This window comes from Cornus florida, unplaced genomic scaffold (genome assembly GCF_030987335.1).
Source record: "Cornus florida cultivar Cherokee Brave unplaced genomic scaffold, ASM3098733v1 CherokeeBrave_3.0.0_Hap2_Chr08, whole genome shotgun sequence".
Lineage (NCBI taxonomy): Eukaryota > Viridiplantae > Streptophyta > Magnoliopsida > Cornales > Cornaceae > Cornus > Cornus florida.
In genome coordinates this window covers 16,636,307-16,653,029 of record NW_026775578.1, presented here as the reverse complement: position 1 = coordinate 16,653,029, position 16,723 = coordinate 16,636,307, and the positions used below count along the sequence as shown (strand labels likewise).

The window sequence follows — 16,723 nt, the reverse complement described above, 5'->3', positions numbered from 1 at the left end:
TCATGCCATTACAAACCTTGAACCGAATATGGGTGGAAAACACATCCCAAGCTTTCTGAATGAACTTCCAAACGCCAACGCCTCCAGTAATAGAAACAGGAAGAGAGGACCAAACAGGAAGAGATAACTCTTCTCCATTGTCGATGACGCTCTTTACCGAACCTCCATAACCACTTCCCCAATAAGGCTCTATTAAAAGGGACCAACTTCCAAATACCTAAACCGCCAAACTTCAAAGGTTTGCAAACCTGCTCCCAATTAACAAGATGATACTTAAACTCCTCTCCTTTTCCACCCCAAAGAAAATCTCTCTGAATTTTTTCGATCCGTTCAGCAACAGAGCACGGGATTTGAAACAGGGATAAGAAATATATGGGAAGGGACGAGAGGGTGCTCTTAATAAGAGTGACCTTCCCCCCTTTCAAAAGATACTGTTTTTTCCACCTCGCTAATCTTTTTTCATACCTGTTAAACACCGGATCCCAAGTCCCCACTCTCCTGGAGGAGATTCCCAAAGGTAATCCCAGATAAGGGAGTGGAAAAGCACTCACTCCACACCCAAAAACAGCAGCTAAGGAGGAAATATCAGAGACATCCCCCACAGGGACAAGCACACTCTTTCCAACATTAATCTTAAGACCAGACACTGCTTGGAAGCATGCAAGAATGCACCTCAAATACCTGAGTTGGGAAACATCAACATCACAGAAAACCAAGGTATCATCTGCAAACAACAAATGGGATATCTCAATCTGGTAGCGACATCTCTGCCAACGGTGAACCCTCTTATGTAACCCAAATCCTCTGCCTTTTTTATTAATCTACTCAATCCCTCCATAACAATAAGGAATAAAAAAGACGACAAAGGATCTCCTTGTCTCAAACCACGCGAACTGGGGAAAAAACCAGCAGGAGAGCCGTTCACAAGCACAGAGAACATAACTGACGAGATGCAAGATTCAATCCATTTTATCCATCGATCCCCGAACCCCATTCTCCGAAGCAAGTAAAGAAGAAATTTCCAATTCACGTGATCATAAGCTTTCTCGATATCAAGTTTGCATAAGACACCAGGAACTTCACTCTTCAACCTGGAGTCAACACATTCTCCTGCAATAAGAACGGAATCTAAGATCTGTCTACCACTGACAAAAGCATTTTGTGACTCCGAGATAATTCCATCCAAAACATTTCGCATCCTAAGAACAAGGACCTTGGCAATAAGCTTATACATACATCCCATTAGACTGATTGGCCGGAAGTCCTTAATGTCAGAGGCGTTGCCCTTCTTAGGAATAAGAGCAATGAAAGATGCATTCAATGATTTCTCAAATGTACCATGAGAGTGAAATTCCTGAAAAGAGCCCATTACCTCATTACGCACCACCTCCCAGCTCTCCTTAAGAAACCGCATAGTGAATCCGTCTGGCCCTGGAGCTTTATCACCATTACAATTGGATAACGCCTTAAGAACTTCCTCTTTAGAAAACGGCACCTCAAGCATATCACTATCCAGCGTAGAAATAGCATCGAAATGCAAACCGTCAAGTTTTGGTCGCCATTCCAAAGTCTCAGTATAGAGCTGCTGATAAAAAGAAACAATGCCCCCACGCACCTCATCTTCTTTCCACAACTCTGAACCATTCACACGAATACGCCCAATGTTATTGTATCTTCTATGAGCGTTAGCAAGCCTGTGAAAGAATTTAGTATTGCGGTCACCTTCTTTAAGCCACAAAGCCCGAGATTTCTGATGCCACGAAATCTCCTCCATAGTAGCAATCTCAGCAAAAGTCGCCTGACAAGACACTCTTCTAGAGCGTAGAGATTCCGTACCTTGCCCTATCTCATCAAGACGATCAAGTTCAGCAATATCAGCCAGGACTCTATTTTTCTTCCATTCAAGATTCCCAAACACCTCTTTGTTCCACTTCTTAAGCTCAGATTTGAGAATCTGAAACTTCTTAGCAAGCACATAGCTGGGAGAACCAGTAAACATTGCTTCCCCCCACTAGGACTGGACCTTCCCTTAGAAGTCCTCAGCTCTCAACCACATATTTTCGAAACGAATTGGTGTGTGTCTAGATCTCATACCTCCATAGTCAAGAACTAAGGGCACATGATCAGACGTGACTCTAACCAAAGCTGCCTAAGTGACATCCGGGAACTTCTCCTCCCAATCTCCAGAAATCAGGAATCTATCAAGCCTCAATAGAGTAACTGGGTCTCTGCCACTAGACCAAGTAAATGTTGCCCCTTCCAATGGCAAATCAATAAGAAGAAGGTAACCATCAATAAAGTCAGAGATCTGGGTCATCTCCGAAGACCACCTCCCCCTGTGGATCTCTCAAAGGGAGACCGAACAGAATTGAAATCCCCACCTAAGCACCAAGGCAATGACCACAATTCCTGAACGTAGCTAAGTTCTTGCCAAAAAACAGGTCTATCACAATCAATAACGGGTCCATAAACTCCAGAAAAGACCCAACTGAAGTTATCATCTTCCATCTAAAACACACATGACAAAGAGAAAAGCCCTTTCCAGAAATTCATTCTGGACATCCATCTACGATCCCACATAATAAGAATGCCACCTGATGTACCAGAGGCGTCCAAGGCTTCCCAATCCACGAACCTACTTCCCCAAAGGCTTTTAACCACATCATCATAAATAGAAGCCAACTTGGTTTCTTGCAAACAAATAACATGGGCATTACACTTCCTCAAAGCAACTTTAACCACCTTTCTTTTGTCCAGATCATTTAATCCACGGACGTTCCATGTGATAATTCGTATCTTCATTGAGAACCAAAAATAATCAATGCCCCTCCTCCCTACTTCCCACTTCTAGTCATTCCCCTTTCTTTATTCACCCCATTCTTCCTTTCATAATTGATATTGGAAATACGGTTCTAGACCTCCTGATCTCCTTTCCGATGTGCATGTTTCCTGCCACAATATCATGAAGAATGGTTTGTGTTCAAACATCATCTCCTTCCAAGGAGACACCTAAAGCTTCACTGACCTCTCCAATATTATCCAACACACAGTCCATACCCAAATTTTTAATCTTCTCTAAGCAATCAGGGTGCACAGTTGCTAAGGGTTCCATAATGTCCACATCAGATTGATCAGTATCCCAGGCAAGAGGACAAATCTGTTGAGAAGAAAGCTGATCAAAGTCCTCCCCTTTGCTTTCAGCACTGTTCTAATACAAGTTTAATTGCAGATTCAACTCTGTTCCAGGGTCATCCGTAAAATTTGTCATCAAATCATGAGTGTAGTTCGTCCCAGTCAAGGAGGGTAGACCATTTAAGCCTTTTAGAGCAACACAGAGCTTAAGTTCGTTAAGTAAATTCACGGCTAAATCATCTGTCAGCTTAAAATGAAGGTCCCGTCCAACACAAACTGTCACCCGTTGGAACACCCAATACTTCCAGACTTGGTCATTGAAGACAATGACTCTGCATTCCGTGGAAAGGAAAGGACTCTATTTTTCTTACTTAATATTAATATAATTATATATTTGTTTCATACATCCATGCTTGTTTGAACCTGTATATGAATGCTAGGCTTTATTTTTGGTTAGTGATTGATGGTTAAAAGGACCCTCAATTGCAATGGAAGCCCAAACAATCCATCTCAAGGCTCATCGCCGTCCAAACAATCCATCTCAGGGCTTATCGCCGGTGAGTGTGTGGGGCTTGTCATCATTGCTGTTGAGTGCTGAGATGTAACCTTAGAAATATGACATACCCATGAGGTTGAAGATAGTGAATGACCCACCTAAATCACCTGAGGTGAGAGAAGATATGGAATTTTCATGCTTAAACAATGTTTAAAGAAGTTGACATGTCTTGACCACATCACATTTGGTGACAATTCAGGGGTAATTGTTCGGTCCCCCCATCATAATTCATGGTAAAATAAAGCAATGTTCGTTCTTCCGTTCTTCCTTTCTTTTCTGCCAACCAAAGAAAGGAAAGGACAAATAACATTCTCTGAGAATACTTTTTCCATCCCTCCTACCTCCCCTTCCTTCCAATTTTCTATTTCTCCAACCGAACAGAGCATTATAAAGGGCAAGAGATATTAAACTGGAATCCAACTTGATTAGATCAATTGTGAAAAGACTGCCCTTCCTTTCAAGGAAGGCAGTATGATAAAGCTTCCAAGTACAAAATACAAAATTTTGGTTTTGTAGTGGGAGCACAACTAGTCTAAGACCGTAACTAAGCATACGACAGTCTCAAGCATTGACCAGATAAAAGTGACGAAAATATTACAGAAGACTTAAACAAACAAACATAAAAACTAGGTCACCCCCAGAGAAAAAAAAAAAGAACGTTAAATTTAAGTAAAAAGGAAGGATGAAAGACAAGTTAGTATGCAAGATAAGTCAACGGGAATAAAAGACTACAAAACATTTAAAAGTCATAATAAGAAACCATTGTAGAAAACTTATCCTTAACTAAAAATTAATGTTCAGACACTTCGTGAGCACAGCCTTGTATCTACCGCTCATTGGGATAATTATTATGTTATTGTACTTGTAATATAATATGCATAAGCAGAAGGGTCTAATGCAGGTTTTTCATTAAACCTTTATACCATTATTTCCACTTTTACTTTCCCATCTACGGTTCTTCTGCATACAAACTCAGCGTAGGATAGGTAAATTTACAAGCTTCATATAGTAAAATAATAAACAAAAATACGAGGAAAGGATATGAACCATTTCCAGAATCATTGTGCGTACTAAGCATTCATTAATGAACAATATAAACATTGTTAGAATCGTTATATGTAAATAGGTATTTATGTTGGGATCATATTGTAATTAGACATAGGATTTGTGGCCATTATGTAAATAGGCCTTTCTTGTATTGTATATATATATGCTGTACTATGTGTAAGGGTTTAATATATGAAAAATGAGAAAAACAGTGAGGGCTGCGCCTCTTTCATCCTCTCTCTCTCTCTCTCTCTAATCTATAAAATTGACATGGTATTAAAGCAGAGATCCGGCTATTGAAGTCGCTACCACAGTGCTAGGGTGTGTACTAGCTCGTGAAGGGATCACTGTTCATCGTCGATCCGGCCTCTGTTGGACGACTTCGCCGTTCGCTGTTCACTGACACCGGTGGCTGTCGTGAGTGTGGTTCCTTGCTACAGTCGAGATTTGTGGTTGGGGCTTCGCCTTGTGTTGGTGAGGATCTCGTTGTTGACGGCAGCAGGTTTTAGCTCTTGCCAGCGTTGATTGAGAAGGAGAAGGGTAGTGTTTGGTTGCAGGCGCAAGGCTATCCCGATCCAGGTTCACCTCAACCCGTTTTTAAGATCCGGTCCAGATCCGACGACCTGTTTTAGATCCGATCTAGATCCGACCTGTGTTCATATTCGGCTCAGATCCGACCCGTTTTCAGATTCGGCTCAGATCCGACCCGCTTTCAGATCCGGGTCTGGTTCGACCCTTTCTTCCTGTTCCGGCAGTTTCTTCTATTTTTTCTTCTGTTCCTCTCGGGACAGATTCGGCAGCAGTGACTTCAACTTGGGCCAGATCAGTTTTTTTTTCTTCTCTGGTCAGTTTACATATACATTTGAGACATGAAGTTGGATTCTTCAACTGTTTCTTCTGAGTCTACTGAAAATAAAACTCCAGCAACACATGTTGATCATGTCGGGCTGCAAATTACAACTATGAAATTGAGTAATTCAAATTACTTGCTTTGGGCTCAAGCAGTGAAGACATATTTAGGCGCCCGACGAAAGCTGAAATTTATTACACAAGCTCCTCCACCTCAAACATCCACAACATATGATGATTGGGAAGCTGATAACTATATGGTTATGTCCTGGTTGTGGAATAGTATGGAACCTACTATTGCATCTACTTTTATGTTTCTCACCACTGCAAAGGGAATATGGGATGCAGTTAAAGAAACCTACTCTATGGACACAAATGTCTCTCGCATATACTGCCTATATGAGAAGATGTTCCATTCTCGTCAATCTGATCCCTCTGCTCAAGGCATCAGTGAGTATTACAGTACTTTCAAAAACTTGCTAGATGAGGTGAATCAATACCATCCCTTAACTACTGATCTTGACGTTCTCAAGAGACAACGTGAGGAATTTTCAATTTCTATTTTTCTTGCTGGTTTGCACCCTAGCCTTCAAAATATTCGGGATCACATCCTTGCTGGTGATGGAGGACTCCCATCTCTGGGTAACATTTATGCCAGATTGCTTCGTGTTTCAGAACAATCACATGGGACGTCCACAGTGAAAGAAAATTCAGCTATGATGGTTTATTCTATCTCTCCACAGTCCTCTAAAGGCCGTGATGCTCCCAATAACAACAGAGGGTATGGAGGAACTTCTAGTTGTTCTCGTGGTGGTGGTGGTGGCCGTGATAGAGGTCGCAGTCACCGTGGTCGTGGACGTACTGATAATCGCTACTGCAGCCACTGTCGGGGTACTAACCACTCTGTTGAGCATTGTTGGGCTCTCCATAGGAAACCAGCATGGGCAAATCAAGTAGTGGCTTCTTCTGATAGTGTTGGGTCTCATCCCTGTCCTGACCACCACCACCCATCTGCTCTAAACTCTGTATTGCCATCATCTACACCTACTAGTGACAGTGTAATACTCTCCCGAGCTGAGTTCAGTGCCTTGGTTAACCGGACACATCCCCACTCTACTGATATGGTTAACTTTGCGCAATCAGGTAATATCGCATGCTTGTCCGATTTACAGACTTCAGCCTCCCCTTGGGTTATTGACTCTGGGGCGTCTACCCATCTCACAGGTGATGAATCTCTATTTTCTACCTTTCAGAAGTCTCGTTTCCCCTCTTTTGTTACTTTGGCTGATGGTAGAACATGTTCCATTATTGGCCAAGGAACAATCAAACTAACCCCATCCATTTCTTTATCTTCTGTGCAATTGGTCACAAAATTTCCTTTTAATTTATTATCTGTCAGTAAACTAACTCAGGCACTCAATTGTTTTGTCACATTTTATCCTTCGTTTTGTGTCTTTCAGGACCTCAACACGAAGAAGACGATTGGTGGGGGCACTAACAGAAATGGCTTATACTATTTGGATTGCACACCTTCCACTAGTGTTGTTGCTTTACATTCCCAGATGTCTGTATACCAGTGGCATTATCGGTTAGGTCATCCCTTGTTGCGATACTTGAAGTCTGTATTACCTTTCCTTGAGTCAGTGTCTACTTTGAATTGTGAGTCGTGTCAGTTGGGGAAGCACCATAGAGTGTCTTTTCCTCCTCGTATTGTTAATCGTTGGTCTTCTTTATTTGAATTGGTGCATACGGACATTTGGGGTCCTACTCGTCAACCTAGTCAATCAGGTTTTTCTTATTTTGTTACCTTTGTTGATGACTATTCAAGGATGACTTGGTTGTTTTTAATAAAAGACCATTCTGAACTTTTTTCCATATTTCAATTATTTATAAAAGAAATTGAAGTTCAATTTGGTTGTGTTATACGAACTCTACAATCTGATAATGCTATGGAATATGTCAAAGGTGCAATTTCTACCTTTTGTGACTCTCGTGGCATCTTGCACCAAACTTCTTGTTCTTATACTCCCCAACAAAATGGGGTAGCCGAACGAAAAAATAGGCATTTAATTGAAATAGCTTGGACATTGATGATTCATATGCATCTTCCAAAGGCATTTTGGGGAGATGTTGTTTTAACTGCTTGTTATTTAATTAATCGTATGCCATCTTCTGTTCTTAATTGGAAATGTCCTTATTCCCTTGTTTTCCCTACCCGGCCGTTATTCGCATTACCGCCTCGTGTTTTTGGGTGTGTGTGCTTTGCTCACGTATTACCCCCTGGCATTGATAAATTGTCTCCTCATGCCATTAAGTGTGTCTTTATGCATAGTTGTCAAAAGCGCCGAAGGCGCGCGCCCGAGGCGCAAGGCGCCTACAGGCGCAAGTCCTGCGCCTTTGTATGCATAAGGCGATGCCCTTTGAACAGGCGTGCGCCTTTACATAAGAGGCGAGAGGCCCCGAGTGTAAAAAAGGCGCGCCTCCTTTATTTTGTTAGTATTTTGTTATTAGTTTATTATTCCCTTGTTTTCCCTACCCGGCCGTTATTCGCATTACCGCCTCGTGTTTTTGGGTGTGTGTGCTTTGCTCACGTATTACCCCCTGGCACTGATAAATTGTCTCCTCATGCCATTAAGTGTGTCTTTATGCATAGTTGTCAAAAGCGCCGAAGGCGCGCGCCCGAGGCGCAAGGCGCCTACAGGCGCAAGTCCTGCGCCTTTGTATGCATAAGGCGATGCCCTTTGAACAGGCGTGCGCCTTTACATAAGAGGCGAGAGGCCCCGAGTGTAAAAAAGGCGCGCCTCCTTTATTTTGTTAGCATTTTGTTATTAGTTTATTATTTGTTGTTTGTTTATTATTTATTATTTGTTTATTATACTTTTTAGACAACTTTACTAAAAGAAAAGAATAAATAAAAGCAAAAGGAAAGTGCAAAAGTGAAGTGAGTCGGCTAGGGCTGAGAAACTTTGAAGCAAAAGAGAAAGACAGAGGCTTGCGATTTGAAGGCTTGAAGCAAAGACACGATCTGAATCTGCCGACTTTCTCTCACGAATCACAATCCGAATCCAGGTATGTTACTGTTCTCTCCTTCTTCTCTCTTCTTTTCTCTCTCTTCGGCAGATTCTTCTCTCTTCTTCTTCAGATTCTTCTCTCTTTTTTTCTCTCTTCTTCTTCTTCTCTCTTTTTTCTTCTCTCTTTTTTTCTCTCTTCTTCGGCAGATTCTTCTTCTTCTTCTGCAGATTCTTCTTCTTCTTCTCTCTTTTTTTCTCTTCTCTTTTTTTCTTCTCTCTTTTTTTCTCTCTTCTTCGGCAGATTCTTCTCTCTTCTTCAGCAGATTCTTCTTCTTCTTCTTCTTTATAGCAAACTTTCTCTGTGCACAGTTTTTTTTATTTATTTATTTTTTTTTTATATTTTTTTTATATGAAATATGTGTCTTCTTTTCTTTTCTCTTTTGAACTGAACTGTAAGTTTGGAACTGGACTGCAGCTCTGTGTCTTCTTTTCCCTCTTTTTTTTTTTTTTTTTAATGAATTGAACTGGAAGTTTGGAACTGGACTGCAACTCTGTGTCTTCTTTTCTTTTTTTATGAACTGAACTGGAAGTTTGGAACTGGACTTCAGCTCTTTATTTTTTTTTTTAATTGAAATGTTAATATTGCTTTGAAATTGAAATCTGGTTTTGCTAATTGAAATCTGGTTTATTTTGTTACAACACCAATAATTGACATGAATTTATTTTGTTATCTTGAATTTGAATGTAGTTTGTACTTTAAAAGATGCCTAGTATTTTATTGTCTATGTTTGTTTTAGTTTTATCTCATTATTCTCATTAGTTGACTTTTGCATCTTTATATTATTATGTTTAATTATTTACTGTTGAACTCAAGTATTTGATTTAGTTGGCTTTGGCATCTTTATGTTGAATATTCAACTTAAGTAATTGATTTAGTTGACTTTTGCATCTTTATATATAGGTTTTTTTTTTTTTTTTTTTTCAACGTGCGCCTTGCTTCAGTTAGGCGTGCGCCTCGCCTTGCGCCTCAGGCTCCAGGAGGCCTTTGCGCTTTTGTGCGCCTTAAGCCTTTAACAACTATGCCTTCTTTGAGGACACTCCTTATTTTTCTTCACCTGGTTCGTCCTTAGATACTGAGTTGTTGCTTCCGTTGCCTGTTCTGTCACCCTCATCTGCTGATGTTCCACCACCTCAAGTTCCATTGCCACCTCAAGTGCCACCGCCACTTCAAGTGTATACTCGACGATCAAAGGTAGCACCCCCCCAATTGTCTACTTCTATTGAGGCTCCTGTTGCTACTGATGATCTTCCTATTGCCTTACGCAAAGGTATTCGATCTTGTGTTACCGCACATCCTATTTCTAACTTTGTCTCATATAATCATGTTTCACCCACTTTCTTTTGTTTTTTATCCACACTGTCTGCTACACTTGTTCCCAAGACTTTGCAGGATGCTCTTTCTCATCCTGGTTGGCGACAAGCCATGATCGATGAAATGGATGCTCTTCATTATAATGGGACATGGGATCTTGTTCCCTTACCTCATGGTGCCAAACCAGTTGGTTGTAAGTGGGTCTACACTGTCAAATATCTCCATGATGGTTCTATTGAGCGTTTGAAAGCTCGTCTTGTTGCAAAGGGGTACACCCAAACTTATGGTGTTGATTATGATGAAACTTTTTCCCCTGTTGCAAAGATCTCTTCTATATGGGTCCTTATTTCCATTGCTGCCAATCGTAACTGGCAGTTGTTTCAATTAGATGTGAAAAATGCTTTCTTGCATGGCGACTTAGTTGAAGAGGTTTATATGGAGCAACCACCTGGGTTTGTTGCTCAGGGGGAATATCGTCATACCGTTTGTCGCCTTCGGAAAGCCTTGTATGGATTGAAGCAATCTCCAAGGGCTTGGTTTGGAAAGTTCTCTGCGGCAGCATTAGCATTTGGTCTTAAGAGATGTCAAACAGACCATTCAGTGTTTCACCAACACACTAAAGCTGGTTTCATTTTCCTTGTGGTATATGTGGATGACATTGTGATCACAGGTGATGATTCTGAAGGTATTGTTAAATTGAAGTTGTTTCTACAAAATCAGTTTCACACTAAAGACCTGGGTCAACTCAGATATTTCTTGGGTATTGAAGTTGCTAGATCCAAGGAAGGTATAAGTTTATCTCAAAGGAAATATGTGTTGGATTTATTAGAAGAAACAGGTATGTTGGGTGGTCGTCCTATTGATACTCCTATGGATCCAAATACAAAACTCTTGTCAGATAAGGGTGATCTATTTGATGATCCTGGCAGATATCGACGGCTTGTCGGGAAATTAATTTATCTCAATATCACTCGACCGGATATCTCATATGCAATTAGTGTTGTAAGTCAATTCATGGGATCTCCTAGGATGTCACATTGGAATGCAGTTCTTCGGATTATCAGATACCTCAAGCAAGCTCCTGGCTTTGGGTTGCTATATAAACCAAATGGACATCTTAGGGTAGAAGGTTTCACTGATGCTGACTGGGCTGGTTCTCCCTCAAATAGGAAATCTACTACGGGCTACTGCACATTTGTTGGTGGAAATCTTGTTACATGGAAAAGTAAAAAGCAAACAGTGGTAGCACGGTCTAGCGCTGAAGCAGAGTACAGGGCGATGGCTCATACCTCTAGTGAGTTAATGTGGATACAACACTTTCTTAAGGAACTTGAGTTAATAGTCAAGACTCCTATTCCATTGTTCTGTGATAACCAAACAGCTGTTCATATTGCATCCAATCCAGTATTTCATGAAAGAACCAAGCATATTGAAGTTGACTGTCACTTCACCCGTAAAAAAATATTGAGCGGGAACATCTCTACACCATTTGTGAAGTCTGAAGATCAATTAGCTGATATATTTACTAAGGCTCTTAGTCATCATCTGTTAAAAGCAATTTGTTCCAAGCTGGGATTATATGATATATATTCTCCAGCTTGAGGGGAAGTGTTAGAATAGTTATATGTAAATAGGTATTTATGTTGGGATCATATTGTAATTAGACATAGGATTTGTGGCCATTATGTAAATAGGCCTTTCTTTTATTGTATATATATATGTTGTACTATGTGTAAGGGTTTAATATATGAAAAATGAGAAAAACAGTGAGGGATGCGCCTCTTTCATCCTCTCTCTCTCTCTCTAATCTATAAAATTGACATAAAAAAATAAAACTAAAAGGGGAGACGTAAAAATAAGATTATATCACTTAGGAACCCAATTTGGACATGTACAATTCAACTCAACAAAGCCTTCACCCAATTATATGGGCTCGGGTATATATATGTATGTCTTATTTCACCATTTCGCTCCAAGGCCATGGCCTCAGTTAAACCATATGCTCATACTGGGCAGGTGTAAGAAAAGATAGTGTCAAGGACATTGAGATACCCCACCATAGTAGGAAGAAGCTTACCATTATTGTAAGCTCACCACCACATTTCTAGGGATTTTGCTAGCAACTAAGAAGGAAAGCCCTACAAAGATTTCACGTTAAAGCACAAAGATGAGCAGTGCATATTTCATTTGATTGTTGAGATTGAGTGCGTAAGACTAGGTCAGCAATCTATCATACCTCCTACAGGTACTAACTCAAGGATAAAGGCTGTAGAAATTTTGAGGAAGCAAAGGCAACTGGTGCAGAAATTAAAAGGGTGAAATTATCGTGAATGGTTACTCCAAAGGCAAGTCTTGTCCTAACTGAAAAAAATATATATGTCCAGTGTGGTGAACTTCTTTTTACTCGTGAATCTTTTGATTAGCTTCAACTTTTAGATACCAAAATGGAACTTCTCAATGTAATTTGCCCCGCGGTTGGGATGATCTCTGCTGTTTTCTGTAGAAAGTCAAAGATTTGGTAGACAATTGAGATGGAGCTACCATTGGTATATAGCGGTCTCTATGAAAAAATCTAATGAGAAATTTAGAGTGGCATTGACATGGAAATAAGTAATGCTGTACTTTTGCTCTTTCTATAAGGCATAGCCAAGAAGTAGGGGTCACTTTCCCATAATCATAAAGCGCCAATTCAAACTAATGTAGCCTACCTCAAGACAAACACAACTTGAGAAAAGGTCTTAATAATGAGCTTTTAAAGTCTGGGAACTAGGAATGAGTGAGGTACTTGTCAGTAAATCATATGCTTAGTTTCTTGTTGATCATAAGTTCTTGTCCATAATTTGGCATAGAGTAAGTAGTACTTCGATTTCTCAGGCTTGGGGCAACAGAGACCATATTGTTTGGATTGCTATATTAAAGTTACTAAACTGAAGAACTTTTACAATAGAAAGCCCTGTTGAAACTAAAATCACCGGTGACCTAATTTCAACTTCTAAACCATTCCATCTCTAATATCACAAAGCATAGGGTTCTGCAACTGCCCATCCATTTTGGGCTCACCATGGTTTTGACTTTGTATTCTTAACAACTACTTTTACATTTCAAGGCCGATTATTGTTTAATTATATATTTCTTTTACTATTTGGTAATTAAGTGAAAGATTGGCTTGACTGGTGTCCAAGTTAATGTCTGGTTAGTCACAAGTTTAGTTATTGTAATTTTTTGTTGGAATTAGTTGAGTAGTTTTTCTTTTTTTTGATAAGTAATAATTGAAATAAAAATGCGTTCAAGAGGGGAACGCATCCCTTATTCAAAAGTGGAACCAGGGATTAAGGCCCCAAAGAAGCCAAAAAAATAATTAAATCTTGGGGAGAGGAACAGGACTTCCTCTTCACATAACTGAAAAGAGAGCGTATGATGTGAAGTTTCAAAATCGCCGTGGACGATTCTTTCCCTTCAAACATTCTACTATTCCTCTCCTTCCAAATACACCACCAGACACAATGTGGTACAACTCTCCAATAATCGCAAACAACACTACTCACACGGCATCCTCTCCAAATACGAATCAAATCCTTAGAATAACGAGGCATAACCCAACGCATACCAAACAGACAAAAGATAAGATTCCAACAATCCGACAATGCATGAGAATATGAGCAACTGACTCACCATCTTGTTTGCAAAGTCAACACCAGTTAACAAAACAGTTGCCCCTTTTCCTTAGATTATCAATCGTCGGGATCTTACCCCATTTAGCGGTCCAAACAAAGAATGCCACCGTAGTTGGAGCCATAGAACGCTAGATAGTCTTCCATGGAAAATCAACGATATCAAAATCAGAAAGACATAAGAATAAGGATCAAACTTTGAAGCAATCATAGGAAGAGGGAATCCATGTCATGTCATCACAACCTCTACCAACTGCCTCCTGTCGATACAACAAATCCAGAAAAACACATACCTCGCCCACCTCCCAATCCTGAAAAGAGCGTCGAAAGTGCACGTCCCACGTAATCCCACTACTATCAAGCCGATAACAGTTGGCTACGTAGGCATGTCTATCAACTGCAATACTATATAATCTGGGAAATAAACAAGATAAAGGCCGGTCACCACACCAAAGATCCTCCCAAAAATTAACTTTTCAATTAGTTGAGTAGTTTTATTATTACTATTTTGTCTAGAGTTTCATAAAAAGCTAAAGCAAATCCAACCATGTTCTGCCTTCTCCCGTTCAGGTCCGATTGCCTGGTACATCTTTTCAGAAAATGGTCTATCTACCAAGCCTCCTCACCAGACAACTATTCTTGGGATAATATCTCAACCTCTACTCTGTCATCCAACTAATATGTAACATATAGCCTCCTCTCCGAGTGAGGAGAGAGAGGGAGGGAGAGTGTGAAAAGAAGCAAAAAAACAACTTCAAGGTTGTTAAAGTAATTTGCAAATCCGTACACTTTTTACCTTAATTGTCATCATATATTGGTTATATCAGTGTTTATCAGAACATGAATCATTGTGGTCTATAGAACTGGAACGGTGTAACCTGAACATGGGACCCAATCCACATAATCCAATGTGTCTAAGGCAAGTTTATGTTTATATAAATGACATGGTTGGAATGTGTTAGGTAGTTCAAATAATGAGAATGGTACTCTTCCAATCAGGATGTAAATAAGGAAAACTAAAATTAGAATGCACGATGGCAAATGATTTATAAAGATTTGTCACATTTCCTTTTATGCTTCTACTAAAAGGAGAACTGAGGGAGCAAATAACTTTTTTGGAGAAAAAATTTCAGTATTCATAACAACGTCTTTTAAAACAAGCATTCCATTATATAAATGATTGGGGTATCTATGTTCTTCATTATCTGTGGTCAAATGTTGTTAGGATCGGGATTTTACGTAGGATTGATGAGGGGTCCATAAGATCAAAATCGTAGGATCAGATCAAAAATTGTAAGATTCTCTAAAACTAATAGAAATGTAACTCAAACTAACTTTCTAATTCAAATATTTTTGATATAAATAGAAAATAAGGTTAAATAACCAAATGAGACACTCTAACAAAATCAAGTAACATTAAAAGATACTAAGACACGTGATAAACACTTAAAATCAATTTCTTGATTTCATAAAAAATTCAGCATAGAATTTAAAATAAAATCTCAGAGAATAAATTAAAGTAAAGCGTAAACAAATAGAAAAAAAAAAAAGAACAGCGAAGTAGAGAGAGATATCTACAATTTAGTTGCCTAGTTGTCTAAGCAATTTAGGTTTTTTTTTTTTTTTTTTTTTTTGGCACCTGAGCAATTTCGTTGAAAAGTTAATTTTTGGTTAAAAAGAGGAATAAAATAGAGATAGAAAGAACAACAGAAAGGAAAAAAAAAATGAAGTCTTTTTGTTTTGTTTCATAATTGACAAAGAATATGTGGAAAAATATAATTTTTTCTATTCATTGTACTGAAAAAGGAAGAAGAAAAGAGAAACTAAGAAGAATAAAACTAAATAGAGGAAATTTTTGAAGTTTTGAATCATACCTTTGAAATTCAGAGTTTGATCATCTCTACATTTGACATTCGGTTCTTTGGTTTTTGTTTTAAATTTTTAGTTTTTAATGTAATAGGCTAAAGATTTGGACTTTATATTTAAAATGATTAAATTTATTAGTCCAAAATTAATTGTAGGCCCAAATAAATCCGGAAGAAGATAAAAATAACACTACTTAGTAGAATCGGAAGGATTGTGCGATCCTATGCGATTCTACAATTCTACTTCTGATTCTACTGAGATTCTACTTCTAAGTGATTTTGGATGGGATCGGGATTGGTTTGGTAATTTGGGATCGTAGAATCGTCCAGAATTGGGATTTTAACAACAATGAGATACATATTAGTTTATAAGACCTTGATACATTATTCTAAAATTTTATAGTGGCTTAATCGTTATATCTCATTACATTTATAATTTTATATGTAATGAGACAAGAACATCTAAAAGAAGCTATAAGTTTATGATTCCATTCTCTTCATTCTTTTTGTGACATAAAATACATTGCCAATATACAATGAGTGACAGATCTAAGGAAAATAATGGGATGCATGCTATTATATGATGGACAATTCTCTCTGTTGAAAACTGGGGGGTGGAACAATTGCAAACATAACCATGTTAATCCATCTTTGACATGTTTTGGATGATTAAAAGAGGTTTTTTTTTTTTTTTGATAAGTGATTAAAAGAGCTTATTTTTACTAATTTAAATATTCTATGGAAGTATATCTGCATTATAATTTTTTGACAAGAAATTTAACAAATACTTATTATCGTCATCACTGTCTTACCATTCATGGCTCATCCACATGGAAATACACCCTATGACATAGGTAAATGAATGTGATTTATATAGTAAATTCACAAAGATATATATAGATTTTAGGGAGTTGCCATGTTTGATAGGGTCCATGTCAAAACATGACAGCTGCGTCCTTGTCCTCAAATCATAGAACAAGTATCATGCATGTCATATACATACACCATTTACCATGTGCGATCAACTGAACGGCTACACATCTACGCAAATTACTAGACAATTCACAATGCCATTATTTTTTCACCAATCTATCTTCAATAACGTCACCAAGTTATTCACGTGAATACACGAGAGTTTGGAATACGCAAGGGTTTTAGGTGATCACCTACACATGGAGGCTACTGTTAATGTAACTGACTATGCCGTCGTTTTTTTACGG

General features: G+C 38.8%; 1 protein-coding gene across 6 annotated transcripts in view; it reads right to left on the bottom strand.

Annotated features, from left to right (window-relative positions):
• LOC132269600 (SNF1-related protein kinase regulatory subunit beta-3) overlaps window positions 1-16,723 on the bottom strand; it is a 31,311-nt gene that overhangs the window by 13,118 nt on the left and 1,470 nt on the right. Inside the window, exons 3-4 of one of the 6 annotated variants that reach the window (XM_059770854.1) lie at window positions 13,932-14,052; window positions 13,640-13,778 (exon numbers count right to left, since the gene is read on the bottom strand). The exons of 4 other annotated variants lie outside the window; for them this stretch is intronic. The gene's annotated coding sequence lies outside the window, so the exon portion shown is untranslated. Of the gene's footprint in view, window positions 1-13,639; window positions 13,821-13,931; window positions 14,053-16,723 lie in introns of those variants that run through there. One more of the 6 variants, XM_059770855.1, reaches the window with a different exon arrangement.